Source organism: Dendropsophus ebraccatus, chromosome 2 (assembly GCF_027789765.1).
Source record: "Dendropsophus ebraccatus isolate aDenEbr1 chromosome 2, aDenEbr1.pat, whole genome shotgun sequence".
NCBI lineage: Eukaryota > Metazoa > Chordata > Amphibia > Anura > Hylidae > Dendropsophus > Dendropsophus ebraccatus.
In genome coordinates this window covers 22,858,960-22,882,242 of record NC_091455.1, presented here as the reverse complement: position 1 = coordinate 22,882,242, position 23,283 = coordinate 22,858,960, and the positions used below count along the sequence as shown (strand labels likewise).

At 45.4% G+C, this 23,283-nt stretch overlaps 1 protein-coding gene across 1 annotated transcript in view; it reads right to left on the bottom strand.

The window, feature by feature from the left end:
* SAMD12 (sterile alpha motif domain containing 12) overlaps nt 1-23,283 on the bottom strand; it is a 402,216-nt gene that overhangs the window by 12,610 nt on the left and 366,323 nt on the right. The window lies entirely within an intron of this gene.

The following is a 23,283-nucleotide window of genomic DNA, read 5'->3' as shown; positions in this document are numbered from 1 at the left end:
AGCCAATCAGGGCTGAGCAAGCTGGAAGCCATGTGATGCGCTCCAGCCAATGAAAAGGCTGCTGGTGCGCATGTGCACCAGCAGCCTTTTCTCTCCCATTCACTCTCAATGAAGACGCCGAGGAGGAAGAAGACCCGGCCGCCCCCAGCTCTGACATCACCCGACACCAGAGAAGAGGACCGTGACGACCGTAATAGGTAATGTATATATTCTTTAACTTCCGGTGTGGGGGGTCGGGGGTCGGAAAGTGGGGGAAGGGGGCCAGACCGGGTATTTAACCACATTACAAAGTTATATAACTTTGTAATGTGTGTTAAATAAGCCAAAAAAATTTTTCGACGGAGTTGTCCTTTAATGGCATAGACTGTCAGGTTAAGAGTCTTATCACATGTAGGTCCCCATTCATTGTATATGCAATTATTTGTCCATGCAACAAGTTCTACGTGGGTAAAACTAAGAGACCGCTATGGACCCGCTACAAGGAGCACGTTTACTCAATAAAGACGGGGAAAGGAGTCCCCCGACTGATTGACCATGTGAACAGTGCGCATGCGGGAGATACCACTTGCTTGCGGTTCCTGGGGTTAGAGAGGATAGACGTAGCAGACTATGGAGGTAATAGGCATCAAAGACTCCTGAGAAGGGAGGCGATATGGATCGCTGAACTTGATGCTACCGGCCCCAATGGGTTAAATGAAAGGAACGACTGGAGTGTCTTTTTGTAAGATATGTACTACATAATTTGTTATTCATTTCTATTTGTTCACATGTATACACTTTTCTGTTTAACCAGTTACGTGTTCACTAATTTGCATATAAGGTCGGCCCATGCCGGCAGTGACGTATCCTCACTTGACAAAGCGCTGCGGCGTGAAACTGTTATGTCTGTCTCCGCTCCCGCACCTGTTCCACCTTCCCCTCCCGTCTGTGATGTGTATTCATTAAACCTGTGAAGACCGTATTCTGCTGGTGAGTGCATTGGATTTTACTTGTCTCTGCTTGCTTATGCCATACATAGTCTTGGATTTCACCGTTGCACCCCAGAGCTCGGCTCACTGGAGAACATAGTCCAACATCTATTACCTAGCCATTTAGCCGCATACACCTCTAGTGCGGGCTCTGTTTTCTACTGACTTGTCCACACATATACTTCCCGCTGAGCACATTGGTGATGGCTAACGAAGCTCCTATGGATTCAGAAGTTATTGAGTTGGACTCTATTCACACCGGGAGGGAGGGTGCGGGAGCGTATTTTACGTCCTGCAACAACAAAAATGAAGTTCAGGTTATTAGCCTAAAGACGCTCGAATACCGCATTACCGCTTTGGCCGAGAGAGAAATGCGTCTATTCTGGACAGTTAACTCACTGCAGGCCTATAAAGAGAGCGGTAGAGTCCCAAGAGGCCTAAGAAGCTTTAAAAATCCATCTTTATTCCAAGATGACCCAAGCTTTATAAACGCATGGCAACAAGCGCACTTATTACAAGCTACTAACCTGATGAATTTAGTACTTGAACGCAACCAATGTGAATACGAGACAGTTACGACCGATTTATGCCGTATGAAGTTGGAATATCGCACGAGAGCTACGGCTGCACAAATCAATGCGTTTTTTGCTAAATTGGACAAAAGACTTAATGATATGCAAAAAGAAATAAAAGAGATCAAACGTGACAAGTTTGTGAGAGATAAACTTGAGTATGATCAAAATAAAATCTTCGGGTGGCACCAAGCTCAACAAAAAAGTAAAGAAAAAAGGAAACCGAGAACGAAAAAAGGAGTGTCTGAATACTGGACAACTGAGTCCGATACCAGCGCCTCGGACGAGGGAGCTGCATCAGCTAATCAAGAATACCGATCTAGGAGTGGCCCTTTAGGCGTAAGACACGGAGAGGAGGGGCAAAAGCGAGACGTCAAAGAGACAGGAGGCGCCCCCAAGAAACGTGTGTCATGGAGACGTTAAATGATGCCCCTAACGTGATTAACATTTCAGAAACCGACTTACCAGTGGAATGCACCAACCTCCTTGCCAAAGGCCTCAACTTAGGCTTGACTGAAAAATTTTCACCTACTATGTTTGATATTGACATCTTTAAAGGGATCCGCAAGATAAACCTGGCTAAACATTTTTCTAATAAACCTACTAACCTGCAGCAAACCAGTCTGACGACTCAATGTACCGTCGGCCCTCTAGGCTTCCAAGTTCCTGCTAATTTCAGCAGTCAAGAGGCAGAATGTACCCGCATCTTAGCAAATGCGCCAACACCCGTCCCCGATGATAGATCCGATCTGAAGATCCCGTTTAGAGGAGGGAACAAATCTACCTATTGTCCCCAAGTTACACCTGGTGGCCCTATTGACACGTTTCAAAAATTCGTGACTCGAGACGTTAAGGCCCTCTTGTATCCTAGGCACGTTAACAACCTGACAGCCTCAGAGAGTAGAGCCCTGAAGTGGCTCAGAAACCGTCCAGATCTAATTGTAAAAAGGGCGGATAAGGGGGGGGGGGGGCGACCGTGGTGATGTCACGTAGCTATTACAATGAAGAGGCCAATAGACAGCTATCAGATCGTGCCACATACTCACCCCTCAAGAAGAACCCTATGCCTAGAATTAATGAACAACTTCGTGTCCTCCTTCACAAGCATTGCAGTACAGGGGCCATTGATAAGCGTACGGCCGAGAAGCTGCTACCATCGTCACCTAGGGCACCCAGGTGGTATTTCCTCCCTAAAGTCCATAAAAATCTGGACAGACCACCTGGGCGCCCGATTGTATGGGCGATTGGTTCCCCAACTGAGTACCTATCACAATATCTAGATTGGTCACTCAGACCACTATTAGTTGAGACCCCAGGTTACCTCAAGGACTCTGGTGATTTTATTACAGCGTTGGACTGTATACATCTTACCGAGGACTCTATTCTTGTCTCCATTGTTGTCGAGAGCCTCTACACCCGCATCCCTCATGATGCGGGTGTAGAGGCAATCGATTGGTTCATTGGAAGATGTGATCAGACCCCTGAATACAGGGAATTTGCCAGGGAAGCTTTGACGTTTATTTTACAGAATAATGTATTTTTGTTCCAGGATCAATGGTACGTGCAGGAGATCGGCACAGCAATGGGCACGCCGGTCTCCTGCACGTATGCAAATCTTTTCCTAGCTAAGCTAGAGAACGATCTTATATTTAACTCTCATAACCCATATATAGGTAATATCAAGTCATATTACAGATTTGTAGATGACATCTTTATGGTATGGGAAGGAGGTGATAGAGCATTCTTAGAATTTGTGGAATTCCTTAACACGAATAACGGAATTAATATGTTCTTCACATGCAAAATAGGGGGCAAATCACTCGAATTTCTAGACGTCCAAGTGGACATCAAAGGAGATGAACTAGTTACATCAGTCTTCAGAAAAAAGACGGCGTGTAACTCCATATTACACTACACCAGTTCTCACCCAATACAGGTTAAAAATTCGATACCCTTTAGCCAGATGGTACGCCTAAAAAGGGTTAACAATACTCGAGAAACGTATATCAAACAAGTTCAAGATCTTGAACATAGATTATCAGCCAGAGATTACCCTACTCACGTCATAAAAGAAGCTAGGAGAAAAGCAGACACACTCACAAGGAAAGATCTACTGATTCCCAAATTCCCGAATATTGATCCACCCAGAAGATTCACATTTGCTTTTCAGAACTCACCACTTAACAATATTATCATCAACAGTATACATAAGCATTGGCATATACTTGAGCAAGACGAAGATATTGGCGATACTGCAGCCACTGGTCCTCTTATCACTTTCCGTAAGAATCGCACCATAGGTGACCTCCTGAATATGAATAATAACCAACAAAAAAAGACAGGCTGCTATTGGCTTACAGGCACACAATTGAAAGGGAACAAACGTTGCGGTACATGTAGATATTGCTCTCAACTAATAGTTACGGAATGCATTACACTTAATGGCATAGACTGTCAGGTTAAGAGTCTTATCACATGTAGGTCCCCATTCATTGTATATGCAATTATTTGTCCATGCAACAAGTTCTACGTGGGTAAAACTAAGAGACCGCTATGGACCCGCTACAAGGAGCACGTTTACTCAATAAAGACGGGGAAAGGAGTCCCCCGACTGATTGACCATGTGAACAGTGCGCATGCGGGAGATACCACTTGCTTGCGGTTCCTGGGGTTAGAGAGGATAGACGTAGCAGACTATGGAGGTAATAGGCATCAAAGACTCCTGAGAAGGGAGGCGATATGGATCGCTGAACTTGATGCTACCGGCCCCAATGGGTTAAATGAAAGGAACGACTAGAGTGTCTTTTTGTAAGATATGTACTACATAATTTGTTATTCATTTCTATTTGTTCACATGTATACACTTTTCTGTTTAACCAGTTACGTGTTCACTAATTTGCATATAAGGTCGGCCCATGCCGGCAGTGACGTATCCTCACTTGACAAAGCGCTGCGGCGTGAAACTGTTGTGTCTGTCTCCGCTCCCACACCTGTTCCACCTTCCCCTCCCGTCTGTGATGTGTATTCATTAAACCTGTGAAGACCGTATTCTGCTGGTGAGTGCATTGGATTTTACTTGTCTCTGCTTGCTTATGCCATTATAGTAGATATATTCTTGTATATAGGAACAGTATTAGAGTAATTATATTCTTGTATATAGGAGCAGTATTATAGTAGTTTTATTCCTGTATATAGGAGCAGTATTATAGTAGCTATATTCCTGTTTATAGAAGCAGTATTATAGTAGTTATATTCTTGTAAATAGGAGCAGTATTATAGTAGTTATATTCTTGTATATAGGAGCAGTATTATAGTAGTTATGAACTGGAGAGAATGGAACCGCTGCACATCCCATCTATGGCTGATACTAATGCCGCTAGGCCTATATTAAAAATCAACACCAGAGTGTCTGTATATGAATTGATCAAGCCATATTGCCCCGTGTACCACCGCGCAGGTCCTCTGGTCCACACGGGTCCCTACGCTAACTCCACACCGTGTCGGTCAGCGACCGCCAACCCCGCAAAGCGTGCACGTGCAGGGAAGGGAGGCCATGGAACGGCCCTGCAACCCCAATGTCACAGGACCAGACCCAAAAAGCCCCACCAAAACCCAGCCAGCACCACCGGCGGGGAAGGCTGCCCCCAAACGACACAAGTATGGATATGGTATTACACTTACCATTGCTGCTCTCACAGAATGGGGAAGACATAGGGTCCAGACATGTGAGCACAGACATATCCTGCTAATTTTGGTCATGTGGGTCTTATAAAGGAGTGCTAGCTGTACAGAGAGGGAGAATTGCAAAACACGAACTGGAGAGAATGGAACCGCTGCACATCCCATCTATGGCTGATACTAATGCCGCTAGGCCTATATTAAAAATCAACACCAGAGTGTCTGTATATGAATTGATCAAGCCATATTGCCCCGTGTACCACCGCGCAGGTCCTCTGGTCCACACGGGTCCCTACGCTAACTCCACACCGTGTCGGTCAGCGACCGCCAACCCCGCAAAGCGTGCACGTGCAGGGAAGGGAGGCCATGGAACGGCCCTGCAACCCCAATGTCACAGGACCAGACCCAAAAAGCCCCACCAAAACCCAGCCAGCACCACCGGCGGGGAAGGCTGCCCCCAAACGACACAAGTATGGATATGGTATTACACTTACCATTGCTGCTCTCACAGAATGGGGAAGACATAGGGTCCAGACATGTGAGCACAGACATATCCTGCTAATTTTGGTCATGTGGGTCTTATAAAGGAGTGCTAGCTGTTCAGAGAGGGAGAATTGCAAAACACGAACTGGAGAGAATGGAACCGCTGCACATCCCATCTATGGCTGATACTAATGCCGCTAGGCCTATATTAAAAATCAACACCAGAGTGTCTGTATATGAATTGATCAAGCCATATTGCCCCGTGTACCACCGCGCAGGTCCTCTGGTCCACACGGGTCCCTACGCTAACTCCACACCGTGTCGGTCAGCGACCGCCAACCCCGCAAAGCGTGCACGTGCAGGGAAGGGAGGCCATGGAACGGCCCTGCAACCCCAATGTCACAGGACCAGACCCAAAAAGCCCCACCAAAACCCAGCCAGCACCACCGGCGGGGAAGGCTGCCCCCAAACGACACAAGTATGGATATGGTATTACACTTACCATTGCTGCTCTCACAGAATGGGGAAGACATAGGGTCCAGACATGTGAGCACAGACATATCCTGCTAATTTTGGTCATGTGGGTCTTATAAAGGAGTGCTAGCTGTTCAGAGAGGGAGAATTGCAAAACACGAACTGGAGAGAATGGAACCGCTGCACATCCCATCTATGGCTGATACTAATGCCGCTAGGCCTATATTAAAAATCAACACCAGAGTGTCTGTATATAAATTGATCAAGCCATATTGCCCCGTGTACCACCGCGCAGGTCCTCTGGTCCACACGGGTCCCTACGCTAACTCCACACCGTGTCGGTCAGCGACCGCCAACCCCGCAAAGCGTGCACGTGCAGGGAAGGGAGGCCATGGAACGGCCCTGCAACCCCAATGTCACAGGACCAGACCCAAAAAGCCCCACCAAAACCCAGCCAGCACCACCGGCGGGGAAGGCTGCCCCCAAACGACACAAGTATGGATATGGTATTACACTTACCATTGCTGCTCTCACAGAATGGGGAAGACATAGGGTCCAGACATGTGAGCACAGACATATCCTGCTAATTTTGGTCATGTGGGTCTTATAAAGGAGTGCTAGCTGTTCAGAGAGGGAGAATTGCAAAACACGAACTGGAGAGAATGGAACCGCTGCACATCCCATCTATGGCTGATACTAATGCCGCTAGGCCTATATTAAAAATCAACACCAGAGTGTCTGTATATGAATTGATCAAGCCATATTGCCCCGTGTACCACCGCGCAGGTCCTCTGGTCCACACGGGTCCCTACGCTAACTCCACACCGTGTCGGTCAGCGACCGCCAACCCCGCAAAGCGTGCACGTGCAGGGAAGGGAGGCCATGGAACGGCCCTGCAACCCCAATGTCACAGGACCAGACCCAAAAAGCCCCACCAAAACCCAGCCAGCACCACCGGCGGGGAAGGCTGCCCCCAAACGACACAAGTATGGATATGGTATTACACTTACCATTGCTGCTCTCACAGAATGGGGAAGACATAGGGTCCAGACATGTGAGCACAGACATATCCTGCTAATTTTGGTCATGTGGGTCTTATAAAGGAGTGCTAGCTGTTCAGAGAGGGAGAATTGCAAAACACGAACTGGAGAGAATGGAACCGCTGCACATCCCATCTATGGCTGATACTAATGCCGCTAGGCCTATATTAAAAATCAACACCAGAGTGTCTGTATATGAATTGATCAAGCCATATTGCCCCGTGTACCACCGCGCAGGTCCTCTGGTCCACACGGGTCCCTACGCTAACTCCACACCGTGTCGGTCAGCGACCGCCAACCCCGCAAAGCGTGCACGTGCAGGGAAGGGAGGCCATGGAACGGCCCTGCAACCCCAATGTCACAGGACCAGACCCAAAAAGCCCCACCAAAACCCAGCCAGCACCACCGGCGGGGAAGGCTGCCCCCAAACGACACAAGTATGGATATGGTATTACACTTACCATTGCTGCTCTCACAGAATGGGGAAGACATAGGGTCCAGACATGTGAGCACAGACATATCCTGCTAATTTTGGTCATGTGGGTCTTATAAAGGAGTGCTAGCTGTTCAGAGAGGGAGAATTGCAAAACACGAACTGGAGAGAATGGAACCGCTGCACATCCCATCTATGGCTGATACTAATGCCGCTAGGCCTATATTAAAAATCAACACCAGAGTGTCTGTATATGAATTGATCAAGCCATATTGCCCCGTGTACCACCGCGCAGGTCCTCTGGTCCACACGGGTCCCTACGCTAACTCCACACCGTGTCGGTCAGCGACCGCCAACCCCGCAAAGCGTGCACGTGCAGGGAAGGGAGGCCATGGAACGGCCCTGCAACCCCAATGTCACAGGACCAGACCCAAAAAGCCCCACCAAAACCCAGCCAGCACCACCGGCGGGGAAGGCTGCCCCCAAACGACACAAGTATGGATATGGTATTACACTTACCATTGCTGCTCTCACAGAATGGGGAAGACATAGGGTCCAGACATGTGAGCACAGACATATCCTGCTAATTTTGGTCATGTGGGTCTTATAAAGGAGTGCTAGCTGTTCAGAGAGGGAGAATTGCAAAACACGAACTGGAGAGAATGGAACCGCTGCACATCCCATCTATGGCTGATACTAATGCCGCTAGGCCTATATTAAAAATCAACACCAGAGTGTCTGTATATGAATTGATCAAGCCATATTGCCCCGTGTACCACCGCGCAGGTCCTCTGGTCCACACGGGTCCCTACGCTAACTCCACACCGTGTCGGTCAGCGACCGCCAACCCCGCAAAGCGTGCACGTGCAGGGAAGGGAGGCCATGGAACGGCCCTGCAACCCCAATGTCACAGGACCAGACCCAAAAAGCCCCACCAAAACCCAGCCAGCACCACCGGCGGGGAAGGCTGCCCCCAAACGACACAAGTATGGATATGGTATTACACTTACCATTGCTGCTCTCACAGAATGGGGAAGACATAGGGTCCAGACATGTGAGCACAGACATATCCTGCTAATTTTGGTCATGTGGGTCTTATAAAGGAGTGCTAGCTGTTCAGAGAGGGAGAATTGCAAAACACGAACTGGAGAGAATGGAACCGCTGCACATCCCATCTATGGCTGATACTAATGCCGCTAGGCCTATATTAAAAATCAACACCAGAGTGTCTGTATATGAATTGATCAAGCCATATTGCCCCGTGTACCACCGCGCAGGTCCTCTGGTCCACACGGGTCCCTACGCTAACTCCACACCGTGTCGGTCAGCGACCGCCAACCCCGCAAAGCGTGCACGTGCAGGGAAGGGAGGCCATGGAACGGCCCTGCAACCCCAATGTCACAGGACCAGACCCAAAAAGCCCCACCAAAACCCAGCCAGCACCACCGGCGGGGAAGGCTGCCCCCAAACGACACAAGTATGGATATGGTATTACACTTACCATTGCTGCTCTCACAGAATGGGGAAGACATAGGGTCCAGACATGTGAGCACAGACATATCCTGCTAATTTTGGTCATGTGGGTCTTATAAAGGAGTGCTAGCTGTTCAGAGAGGGAGAATTGCCTCCTGTTTTTTTTCCCATTCTGTTTGCTGCAGCTATGGTGAGCGCAATACCTTATCCAGACTTGTGCTGCTTGGGGGCGACCTTCTCCGCCGGCGGTGCTGGCCGGGTTCTGGTGTGGTGTTTTTGGGTCTGGTCCTGTGGCATGGGGGTCGCAGGGCCGTCCCATGGCCCCCGTTCCCTGGCTGTGCACGCCTGCGGGGTTGGTGGCCACTGACTGGCACGGTGTGGACTTAGTGTAGGGACCCATGTGTATCAGATACCGGCACGAGGTACATGGGGCAGTATGGCTTGATCAATTCATACACAAAATTCTGATGTGTTTTTTATTTAGCCAAGCGGCACTAGTATCAGCCATAGGTGGGATGTGCAGCACTCTGTTTCTTCCCTGAGCCACATTTTGTTTCTCTCTTTTCTCCGTGTTTTGCACTCCTCCTGGTGAGACCCACATGACCGCAATTAGCAGGAGACACCTGAGTGCACATGGTTTTAATCCCTCCTGTTTTTTTTCCCATTCTGTTTGCTGCAGCTATGGTGAGCGCAATACCTTATCCAGACTTGTGCTGCTTGGGGGCGACCTTCTCCGCCGGCGGTGCTGGCCGGGTTCTGGTGTGGTGTTTCTGGGTCTGGTCCTGTGGCATGGGGGTCGCAGGGCCGTCCCATGGCCCCCGTTCCCTGGCTGTGCACGCCTGCGGGGTTGGTGGCCACTGACTGGCACGGTGTGGACTTAGTGTAGGGACCCATGTGTATCAGATACCGGCACGAGGTACATGGGGCAGTATGGCTTGATCAATTCATACACAAAATTCTGATGTGTTTTTTATTTAGCCAAGCGGCACTAGTATCAGCCATAGGTGGGATGTGCAGCACTCTGTTTCTTCCCTGAGCCACATTTTGTTTCTCTCTTTTCTCCGTGTTTTGCACTCCTCCTGGTGAGACCCACATGACCGCAATTAGCAGGAGACACCTGAGTGCACATGGTTTTAATCCCTCCTGTTTTTTTTCCCATTCTGTTTGCTGCAGCTATGGTGAGCGCAATACCTTATCCAGACTTGTGCTGCTTGGGGGCGACCTTCTCCGCCGGCGGTGCTGGCCGGGTTCTGGTGTGGTGTTTTTGGGTCTGGTCCTGTGGCATGGGGGTCGCAGGGCCGTCCCATGGCCCCCGTTCCCTGGCTGTGCACGCCTGCGGGGTTGGTGGCCACTGACTGGCACGGTGTGGACTTAGTGTAGGGACCCATGTGTATCAGATACCGGCACGAGGTACATGGGGCAGTATGGCTTGATCAATTCATACACAAAATTCTGATGTGTTTTTTATTTAGCCAAGCGGCACTAGTATCAGCCATAGGTGGGATGTGCAGCACTCTGTTTCTTCCCTGAGCCACATTTTGTTTCTCTCTTTTCTCCGTGTTTTGCACTCCTCCTGGTGAGACCCACATGACCGCAATTAGCAGGAGACACCTGAGTGCACATGGTTTTAATCCCTCCTGTTTTTTTTCCCATTCTGTTTGCTGCAGCTATGGTGAGCGCAATACCTTATCCAGACTTGTGCTGCTTGGGGGCGACCTTCTCCGCCGGCGGTGCTGGCCGGGTTCTGGTGTGGTGTTTTTGGGTCTGGTCCTGTGGCATGGGGGTCGCAGGGCCGTCCCATGGCCCCCGTTCCCTGGCTGTGCACGCCTGCGGGGTTGGTGGCCACTGACTGGCACGGTGTGGACTTAGTGTAGGGACCCATGTGTATCAGATACCGGCACGAGGTACATGGGGCAGTATGGCTTGATCAATTCATACACAAAATTCTGATGTGTTTTTTATTTAGCCAAGCGGCACTAGTATCAGCCATAGGTGGGATGTGCAGCACTCTGTTTCTTCCCTGAGCCACATTTTGTTTCTCTCTTTTCTCCGTGTTTTGCACTCCTCCTGGTGAGACCCACATGACCGCAATTAGCAGGAGACACCTGAGTGCACATGGTTTTAATCCCTCCTGTTTTTTTTCCCATTCTGTTTGCTGCAGCTATGGTGAGCGCAATACCTTATCCAGACTTGTGCTGCTTGGGGGCGACCTTCTCCGCCGGCGGTGCTGGCCGGGTTCTGGTGTGGTGTTTTTGGGTCTGGTCCTGTGGCATGGGGGTCGCAGGGCCGTCCCATGGCCCCCGTTCCCTGGCTGTGCACGCCTGCGGGGTTGGTGGCCACTGACTGGCACGGTGTGGACTTAGTGTAGGGACCCATGTGTATCAGATACCGGCACGAGGTACATGGGGCAGTATGGCTTGATCAATTCATACACAAAATTCTGATGTGTTTTTTATTTAGCCAAGCGGCACTAGTATCAGCCATAGGTGGGATGTGCAGCACTCTGTTTCTTCCCTGAGCCACATTTTGTTTCTCTCTTTTCTCCGTGTTTTGCACTCCTCCTGGTGAGACCCACATGACCGCAATTAGCAGGAGACACCTGAGTGCACATGGTTTTAATCCCTCCTGTTTTTTTTCCCATTCTGTTTGCTGCAGCTATGGTGAGCGCAATACCTTATCCAGACTTGTGCTGCTTGGGGGCGACCTTCTCCGCCGGCGGTGCTGGCCGGGTTCTGGTGTGGTGTTTTTGGGTCTGGTCCTGTGGCATGGGGGTCGCAGGGCCGTCCCATGGCCCCCGTTCCCTGGCTGTGCACGCCTGCGGGGTTGGTGGCCACTGACTGGCACGGTGTGGACTTAGTGTAGGGACCCATGTGTATCAGATACCGGCACGAGGTACATGGGGCAGTATGGCTTGATCAATTCATACACAAAATTCTGATGTGTTTTTTATTTAGCCAAGCGGCACTAGTATCAGCCATAGGTGGGATGTGCAGCACTCTGTTTCTTCCCTGAGCCACATTATAGTAGTTATATTCTTGTATATAGGGGCAGTATTATAGTAGTTATATTCCTGTATATAGGAGCAGTATTATAGTAGTTATATTCTTGTATATAGGAGCAGTATTATAGTAGTTATATTCTTGTATATAGGAGCAGTATTATAGTAGTTATCAACAGAGAGAGAGACAGGTGGCTGGCACTACTAGTACTATGCACGGGTGAGAGAGTCGGACAGCGGCAGACTAAGTTCCGGTTGTATGGACATATATGGTGTATGGAGGTGCTCCACGCTAAATCAGTCAATCCAACATATGGCTTGCACCCGCTCCTCCATCTTCCCCCTTCCCTGCAGTGTGTCCACTCGGATCAATAAAAGCATTTCACGGTGATACAGTGGTGAGTGCCCGCTTCTACTTTTCTACATTCACCTATTATAGCAGTTATATTCTTGTACACTATTACTATAGTATAGTACCACCCAGCTTTCCTAGATTCGGATATAACAAAGGCTCTGTTGACTACAGTGACCTTATAAAAGAGGATGATATTTACTTTTATTTTATTTTAGAGGAAATGTTCTTAAAAAGAGAGCAGTGCCAACTTTTCTCCCAAGAAATGCATCAGAGCAAATGAAAAGAGTTCTTATTCCCAGATTTGTGGTGATGAATAAGTAATTCCTTAACTAAATTATTCTACATGGAGAGGACAGAGCAAAGATTAGGAGTTGGCTTGGGTCATATAAAATATGGCATTTCGCTCAGAGGTCTGTGCGGCTGTAAATCAACAGATTTAATGCTTTCAGTGCCACCGGCAAATTGTAACTTCTCAATTAAGGAGGACTCGCATATATAAAATAAATGGGAAGATTATTTTATGGATTCAGACTCAATCTACCTTTCTAATCAGAGTTACTATGGACAAATTCAATTTCTCAGACAGATCTCGATGCAGAATTTATTACAAAGTCATTGTAAAGGTTCTGCTGTTCATTTGTGCGGGAGACAAGAAATATAGAGCGGTAATAAAACCCAATCATCTGAGTATTCTTATTGTAGACGGGGCATTTTCTATAGATTAATGCAATTTATTATGTATACCACCTATTGTAAGTAAATATTACATGGAGACTCATGTCTGGCTGCCAGCACAGCCTCATAGCAACACAGCACCATACTGAACGGACTCCAGGAAGAATGTTATTAGAGATAAGAGATGGATAGATAGATAGATAGATAGATAGATAGATAGATAGATAGATAGATAGATAGGAGACAGTGATAGATAGATAGATAGATAGATAGGAGATAGATAGATAGATAGATAGATAGATAGATAGATAGATAGGAGATAGATAGATAGATAGATAGGAGATAGATAGATAGATAGATAGATAGATAGATAGATAGATAGATAGATAGATAGATAGATAGATAGGAGATAGATAGATAGATAGATAGATAGGAGATAGATAGATAGGAGATAGATAGATAGATAGGAGATAGATAGATAGATAGATAGATAGATAGATAGGAGATAGATAGATAGATAAAATAGGAAATCGGAGCAGCACTTCAAAATTCAAGAGAACAACAGGTGCTTGAAAATAGCGGCAGTAGCCGCTGAAACGTCGCGTTTGTATGCTGCACAAGTCCTTTGAATAAACCGCACCTTTTTTGAAACTTACCAAGGAGTGCTGTGGATTTTCCTCCATTAGATAGATAGATAGATAGATAGGAGATAGATAGATAGATAGATAGATAGGAGATAGATATATAGATAGATGATACATAAGAGATAGATAGATCAAAATTCATATGTATTCTCATAAAGAAGCACTCCATGTACTTCTCTTTTTGCCCCTATCATGCACACATGTCATCACTAGTACTAGAGCACCATCTGTTTAATTCCAGCTCAGCTGCATCCATACTTGGTCATGGGATTACCAGCATGACCCACAGAAAGTCAGTGTGTTTAATGTGTCAACTGACTTCCTGTGAACTACAGGATGACATCATCACCCACTAGATCCCTACTATGCTCTCCCAGACCCCTCCCCACCCAACTCTATCCCTATGCTACATGCAGCCAATGATGACATCAATGTGTTCATTATTCCTTGTCATTATCTCAGTGTTGTAACATTACCATTGTAGATAGATAGGTAGATAGATAGATAGATAGATAGATAGATAGATAGATAGGAGATAGATAGATAGATAGATAGATAAGTACACGGGAATGGTGCTGAGGATGAAGGTAGGAGACATACCTACATTCTCGACGTGTCCTGCACAATAGGGACATAGTAGGTTAGATTTGTCTAACCTGCTGATAGTTCCCCTTTAACATAGATACTGTAACTAGAAGATGGTAAAACTACGATGGTTATAAGAAGATGGTAATCCATTGATGTAGCAGCATATGACGTTGGCCTTTGTTCCTGACTACGTTGGTACTAGTTCCAGTTACACTGTACAGAGTGATGTCTTTGTATTATACACAGTAAGACGCTGCCCCCCCTATCAGACCCCCCCTCCACCTCCCTCCCTCCGGATGTTAGTTGAAGAACATTTCTGCAAAGGAATAAGGATGAAGCAATTAGCCTGAACTTCCCTTCTGAATATGAGGGATCTGGTGAGGGATCTGTGACTGGAGTATTGTGCGGTTAGTTTATGGCCTCCCCGGCTGCAGCTGTGCCCCAGAACAATAGGAAAAAATGCAAAAAAAAAAAAACAACAAAAGTCAGAGTTAATTTAATCAAGCAAACCTCTCCCCTGCATTTTATATGGGTCCTGAAGAGCCACCTCCTGCGCCCTGACCTCACCAGGGACACGTGTTCATAAAACACGCCTCACGGCCATGGCAGAGGGAGGGTTTTTTTTTTTTTTCATATGAGAACCTTTTAGCGTATTAAATAGATTGTCATAGTTTTATAGCTTTGGAATAGAAATGTCTAGAAGAGACCGAACAGCTCGGAATATAACACAAAACCCAAAGCAGATGTTTTTTAACATCATCCATTATGTTTACCTAATATTATAATATTATATAGTGAGGTGTGAATGGGCTAGTTACATTCGAAGGCTGCGTTCACACTACGTATATTTCAGTCAGTATATGTATATTTCAGTCAGTATTGTGGTCCTCATATTGCAACCAAAACCAGGAGTGGATTAAAAACACAGAAAGGATCTGTTCACACAATGTTGTAATTGAGTGGATGGCCGCCATTTAATGGCAAATATTTGCTGTTATTTTAGAACAACGGCTGTTATATTGAAATAATGGCCGTTATTTACCGTTATATGGCGGCCATCCACTCAATTTCAACATTGTGTGAACAGATTCTTTCTGTGTTTTTAATCCACTCCTTGTTTTGGTTGCAATATGAGGACCACAATACTGACGTAAATATACATAGCCTTAGGCTGGGTTCACACAGTATATTTCAGGCAGTATTTGGTCTTCATGTCAGGTCCTCATGGCAACCAAAACCAGGAGTGGATTGAAAACACAGAAAGGCTCTGTTCACACAATGGTGAAATTGAGTGGATGGCCGCCATATAACAGTAAATAACGGCCATTATTTCAATATAACAGCCGTTGTTTTAAAATAACAGCAAATATTTGCCATTAAATGACGGCCATCCACTCAATTTCAACATTATGTGGACATAGCCTCTCTGTGTTTTCAATCCACTCCTGGTTTTGGTTGCCATTAGGACCTGACATAAGGACCAAATACTGCCTGAAATATACTGTGTGTGAACCCAGCCTTAGGCTTGGTTCACATGTGGTAAGACACCGGCCGTTCCGTGACCCGGCCGAAGAAACGGAACGGCTGGTGTCTGAGAAGATCATCCGGGCCGATAGTACAGTACTGGCCGGATGATCTTCACTCCTGCAGAACATGGATGCGGATGCATTCATTCTTACCGGAGCCGCACCCTCCATAGTGTGCACTGACAGGGTTTTCTGCGGTCGCTATTCATTTAATAGTGGCCGCAGAAAACTGACATGTTATTTCCTTGCCGCGCCACTACGGATCCTGGCCAGAGTGTATACTATGTGTATACACTCCGCCCGGGATTACTTAGATGGTAAATTCCGTGATTATTACAAAACGTATGCACTAGGAACATGGCCCTATAGTGGTCTTCTTTTTTGTTTTTCCACCATATTTTCCTGTTGATCAACATTTAAAGGGGTATTCTCCTCTAATATGGTATTCTTAGCTATATATAGTAACATCTGGAGGTCTTGTCAAGTTAAATAGTTTCTATAAATACAGTCATTTAGTAAAATTGTAAATTTCCATGTGCTTTCAGAGTTTGTCGCTGCCTCGTATCTCTACATTTAGTGTCAACTTGAGGATGGAGGAGGATTACACGGCAAACACTAAGATGAATAGTCGTCCATGCAACACAATGATGGCTTGAGTCCACCATAGAGGTGGCAGCTAGCACAGAGCAGCCCTCTGTATCGGCTTATAGAGAAGGTTCCAAGCAGTGGACCTCCTATCTATGATATCCGTATGCCATAACTGTCTATCCCTTTAAGCTTTACAAAATTACTTGGGTTTTATCGGCAAAAATGAGAATATTTTTCTTACTCAGTTTAGGGTCTGATTTATTAGAATAGATTTATTAGATTTATTGATTAAATAGTTAGAATCTTTCCTAATAAAGTTGGCCCAAATTGGAAATGCCCTAAAAAGTCTTGTATGAAACCCCAAGGTCTCCAAGGTTTAATATGCCATGCAGGGTGGGGTTCCCAGCAGCCACGATATAGAGCAAGATGGACAAGAGCTATTAGCAGTCATTTGTAAAGATTTGTTCAAAACTTTTGGATTTGCAGAATTAATTCCGTTTTGAAAAATTTGGAACAAATTTTATATTCACCAAAATATTAAATAGAGACACCTATCTATTCCTTCCCATAAGTACAGAGTAGGATTCTGATTGGCTTTGACCTGAGATGCAATGTGTAATGCTTCCCAGAAGTTATCGACTCTCTTTGCCCAACCAACCAGAACCCTATTCTGTACTGAGGAGGGGCAATAAGGCCCCTGTAGATGGAGGGTTCTGTAAAGCTCTTTAAAGAGTCAGACATTGGCTTTTAGTTTTACCACCTATAGGTGGAGCTAGAGAGACATCTTCTCCCTTCTCTTTGCATATCTTTTACCCAAGGTGCATTGCTCTAAAGAACTTTTTGAGTTATAAATCAGATTTTTTTATTTTTTGGGGGAAAGAACAAATATGAAAAACCAATATGAAATAATTCTTTTCAGAGAATGGTGTTGATGGTTTTTCCGGCAGCCCATATTCATTCATCATGTAGACGTTTCTCTCTGCAATTAAATATCCTCTCCAACAATCATTCTATTCAGGAAGCAAAGTTCAAGCTAAATGTTTGCTTTGAAATCTCTTCCAGTTCTCCCACTGAATGATCTGGACGTAACCTCTACAATTACAGCCCAGGCATGAATATGAACATGTGCTTGGCTCAATGGGGCTTCTGGCTTGAATGGAGATGTATTGATACAATGCATTGTAAAAAAGCTCATGTCTGTGAATGACGGAAGCCAGTGTTCTGGGGCAAGCCTTTGCTTGTATTTCTACACCACTGACTACTGTCATCTTAACGCTCAATGGTTTCGCTGCATCAGTTTATACAAACATTTCCCCTGTTTTCTTTATCCTCTTAATCTGGGAAACTCCTGAAATGATTAATTACATAGGGTGACATCCTGAGAACGAATGGTGTCGGATCCTGATATGACCATTGGCTATGCCAAGACGTGTCATGGCGGCTGCAAATTCTCCCACTTATCAGTCTAGGAGACTTCATTGACTATAGATCCTTTCATCCAGTGCCCAATGGTCTGAAGTTTCCGATAATTCTATGAGATTAGTACCAGTGCCAGATTGGTGTGAAATGTCTACATGTCCGGTTTGTTAAGAGCCTAAATTTAGAAGAATCAAGAGAAGGATCCTCAATGGGGTCGGTGGCCAGTAACATTGGAGATGTGTTAGTACTACACTCTTGTTATGGATAAATGCAATATTAACCTCTTCCCGACAACACCTGTACGTAATGATGGCAGTGTAATGTCGGCAGTTGGCGTCCACCAAGGCACTGCTTGTTTTGGCACTCACTGCTCCACCTCTTTGTTGTCTGGTCCAGGCTTTCCCCTCCTCGGCTGTCTTTCCTTTTCTGAATCATTGAGACCATACATGTGCACTGCTTACTTCTTACAATGTCTCCTCCGCCTAGCCACTGCCTATACAAGTCTGGTCTACCTGCTTGCCTGCGCCTGAATAGTGTGGGTTTGCCATAATGAAGAAGTATTGTTCCTGACCTGCTATCCTGTATTTGATTGCTGACGATCTGCCTGATCATGAACTTGTTTGTTGACCCTCCTGACGCCTTTGCCGCCTGCCATGACTCAGATGCCAATACCAGATACTGGAGGTGTGCCACCATCCGCTAGTAGAAGACTCTGAAGCTGTGCCATCTACCGCCCATCCTAAGGTTAGCCTAAACATGACCGATCTATCTAAATGCCAGCCTACTTCTCATGGTTTCACCAGTGTGACCTCTGCCCATGTCCTGGTGCTTGAGACCAGGATCTTCTGGCTTGCCTGGCCAGATATGACCCATACAAGGATCACTTTTGAAAGGAAGCCTGGTTCCCTCTGGTAGAAGAAGTCCAGCTTCCTCATCTTAGAGTGGAATTTAGACTCTGCTTGTGAGATTGATTCAAAACTAGAGTTGAACAGATCTGAACTTGAACACTTAGCGTTTTATTTTCCATGGCTGCAGAAATTGGATGCCACCCTTGGCTATTTGTAGCGGTGCTTATAGAGTTGAGAGTGGAGTAGAGCAGCGTCGAGGAGACAAGTTTGTCAAGGGAGTCCCAACCCAATGTAGCAATGTAATCTGCCGGAACTTGAGAGAATACTTGAAAGTGAGAAGTTTACTTGTACCCGCGTATAGACTTTAGTCTGACCACCTTCTGCCCTAGTGTCGAGTGACTCGTCCTCCTAGGGTGATACAAGCCCCAGTCGTGGTTACCTGGGCAAAGCTAAGTTCCTGGGGTGTCCCACTTACCTGCACTGTGAGGATGTTCCCAGACTCTTCTCCCTTTGTAGTGTTTAGCACTGCATAGTAGATATAGTAGTAGTATAGAAAGAACTAAGTATCTCTAGTTGCATCTGACCAGTCCTGGCTACCATAGATACAGCTATAGGTCATATCCATGTTTTCCTGGCAGCCCTAGGGCGGCATCCAACTTCTTGGAAGGAAGACCGGTGCCCTTTGGCAGAAGAAGTCCAGCTTCATCATCTTGGAATGGAATTTAGACTTTGCTTGTTAGATTGACTCAAAACTAGAGTTGAGAGGACCCAAACCCGAACGTTCGGCATTTGAACGGTCAGAATATTGTCCCTCGGATCTTCCACAAGGTCAGTCTGACCTTGCAGATGCGCTTACATCGTAGGGTTAAAATAACATACCTGGTAACGATGTCGGCGCGGAGTTGTACATTAATCACCTTTGACAGCTTTTAATCACTGAATACAGCGCTAATATAGAAAACATAATAAGAACAACTCCTCCCCGTCTGGTAAACAAAGCAAGCGAGGCATAAAAGCCAAATAACATAAAGGTCATATACTCCATTCTATTAACTGGGTTAAACACTTGGCTCCTAAGACAGTAGTTACCCTGCATTGTTACTGTGTCCCACTTTTACCCAATTTAAAGGTCAATGGCTCATTAAATGCTAGTGTCTATGTTAATTTTCATAACCACTTAATATTTCACCATTTTCCACACAAAGCAAATTAATCATTTTAGACAAGTAAAACGCTCCCGGAATTTCCAATTATTATTATTTCTGTGCACTTGGTATTTAGGTTTAATTATTAATAGGACGATTATGGCACCATTAAAGGGAAACTCCGCTAGTTATACAGATTGCGATACTTCATTAGGACTTCTTAAAGGAGTTCTCCGATGTGGATAATAGCTACTTGTTTAAAATATTCCTTGACAACAAGTAGATCGGTAACTACCCCTCAGTTATTTGTGGGCATATCTGACAGAAAGTGTTTAAAGTCCCTGCAGCGCCACCACAAGGGGGAATTAATTATTACAAAGTGTCCATTTACATCCGTGGAACTGTGCAGAGCTGGAGAGGTTTTCTATGGTGATTTGCTGCTGCTCTGGACAGTTCCTGACATGGACAGAGGTGGCAGCAGAGAGCACTGTATCAGACTGGAAAGAATACACCACTTCCTGCAGGACATACAGCAGCTGATAAGTACTGGAAGACTTGAGATTTTTAAATAGAAGTAAATTACAAATCTGTATAACTTTCTGACACCAGTTAACTTAAAAAAAAATTACTGTATTTCCCCTTTAACCCTTGCAGTAGCAAGTTGCTGTACTGGCAAAAGGAGACCCTTTGGTTGGATATAGAATGAAAGACAATGTTCAGGAGGGCAGATCTAATCCATTCCTAATAATAAGCTGCATCATTTGATCCCCGAGTAGGTAAATTACCGGGTGAATCATCTCAGCACAAGTTTAAATTTCATTGCCGCAGACTTGACAATCGAGTCAATGGATTTTTTATTTTTTTTTTCTAACTTTTTCCACTCTGTCTGCCAATTCTCAGTGGATATTTTCCTTACCTCTACGAGACGCTCCCAGCTCGAGATGCTGCTCCGCACAGTTTGGTTGTCATGGAAGGTTGAAACAGACAGATCTAATGTGCCAATTATTTCCAGCATTATTCCTTCTGTGGTATTTATATGAAGGATTGGGCAGATGGTAAATCAGAATTAGTTTAAGAAAAGGAGAAGGCTGAAGAAGGAGAGAGACTGGAGAACAAAAAATCCCACAATAAAATGGAAGAACGACATTTAGACGAACTTATTGTATACTTTATATATGGCTTTATTTCGGCTCGGAGAAGGCAAGTATTACCGTGTTTCCCCAAAATAAGACGCCCTCCTAAAATAGGACACCCCAAGTACCCTACCAACTAGCCTATAGTAAGGCCCCCCCCCCCCCGAAAATAAGGCACCCCTACTCTAAACTAGGGCACTCCCCGAATGTAAGGCAGCCTGTTGCCACCTGCCACCACCCAGGACTCATCTAATCAGCCGGGGGAGAGAAATAAGACATACCCCAAAAATAAGGATGCATACTAAGTTCTATATAGACATTGTAAAAAGCTTTGCATGTGGGGAAATAATAATAATTATTATATATATATAAAAAAACACCAATACCTATACCAACACCTATTCAGTGGATTCTGCATCACCATTCCCTTTCTGCTAATGGACATAGTTCTGTTGCTGTGCTGCAAGATGATGGTGCTGCAACGCTTAAAGGGGTATTCTGGTGTTAAAAAATATTCAAAGCCTTCTGAGGCTGAAGAAAAAAAAGGAAATACTTACCTACCCTGGCCCCCGGGAGCCCCCAGTCAGACTCTTCCAGTCCTCCACTGCTCCTGCCTATATCAGAGCTAAGAACAGGACCTGCCTATTTAACAAATCATTGGTTAGATAGGACACTATTGCGGGTAGTGATTGATCGGGTCCTCCTGCTCCAAGCTCTTTGCACAGACTACAGGAGCAGTGAACCATGAGCAGATGAAATGCAAAGGAATACTACTTTAGGCCGGGTTCACACTACGTATATTTCAGTCAGTATTGTGGTCCTCATATTGCAACCAAAACCAGGAGTAGATTAAAAACACAGAAAGGCTCTGTTCACACAATGGTGAAATTGAGTGGATGACCGCCATATAACAGTAAATAACGGCCATTATTACAATATAACAGCCGTTGTTCTAAAATAACAGCAAATATTTGCCATTAAATGGCGGCCATCCACTCAATTACAACATTGTGTGAACAGAGCCTTTCTGTGTTTTTAATCCACTCCTGGTTTTGGTTGCAATATGAGGACCACAATACTGACTGAAATATACGTAGTGTGAAGTCAATAGAAGATGAAGGGGTGATGCACTCTCTAGGCTTCCGACCCCTGAAGTTCTATGGACTGTTTTGGGTTTCAGTTTACAGACACAATCAACAACATGAGAAGTTTAAGTATATCGCTACAGGTCTAAAATCCAATTATGATTTATATTTCAAAATATATATTAGCCACCAGGGGGAGCTGTGAACCATTGATCTCCTCTTCAGCTCCATCTAGTGGCGGGTGTAAGAAGCACAAATGTTATCATTTAATTTTGAAGTAGATTAGGAGATCTGTATCAGGAAAAATAACATGTTAGACCCCAGTACAGATTACTGTAACAGTAAAGCTTAGTGTGCTTCATACAGATCCATATCATAGGTAACAACGTGCAGTGTCCTCATATCTTATAAACAAACAGAACGCTTAGTGAGAAGAGGTGGATAGGGTGTTAACAACTGAGATAACAGTTATTTTAGATAGAGAGAGGAAATTGTTGCGATTGGGGAAAGTTTATAAATTTTGTCTTGGAAAGGAAATGAAAGAACATAAAAAAGGAAAACAGCTGAAGATAACACGTGGCCGAGACTATAAGGGCAGATAGAGAATGGGATCAAGTCCAGAATTAATAAAGGGGAACCCTGCCAAAAATGTTCTTTTTTTTTCAAATCAACTGGTAGCAGAAAGTCATATAGATTTGTAATTTACTTCCATTTAAAAATTTCCAGTCTTCCAGTACTTATCAGCTGCTGCATGTCCTGCAGGAAGTGGTGTATTCTTTCCAGTCTGGCTCAGTGCTCTGCTGCCACCTCTGTCCATCTCAGGAACTGTCCAGAGCAGTAACAAATTCTACTGCTCTGGACAGTTCCTGACATGGACAAAGGTGGCAGCAGGATATGCAGGATATGCAGGATATGCAGGATATGCAAAATAGCGTTCACACTTCTTGAGCAAAGAGATGTCCCTTCAAGTCAAGTCTCTCTCAATGACGGAGCCAAACAATCTCTCCAAAAGGAAAGATTTCCTTTCTTGCCAGAATTTTCAATGGTCTGTAAGGGCCTTATTACACAGGACAATTATTGTGAGAAAAATCGTTATATCGTTTGAATTTAAACGATAATTGTTTTGTGGAATTGCAGGCAACGTTTGAAAAATCGTTC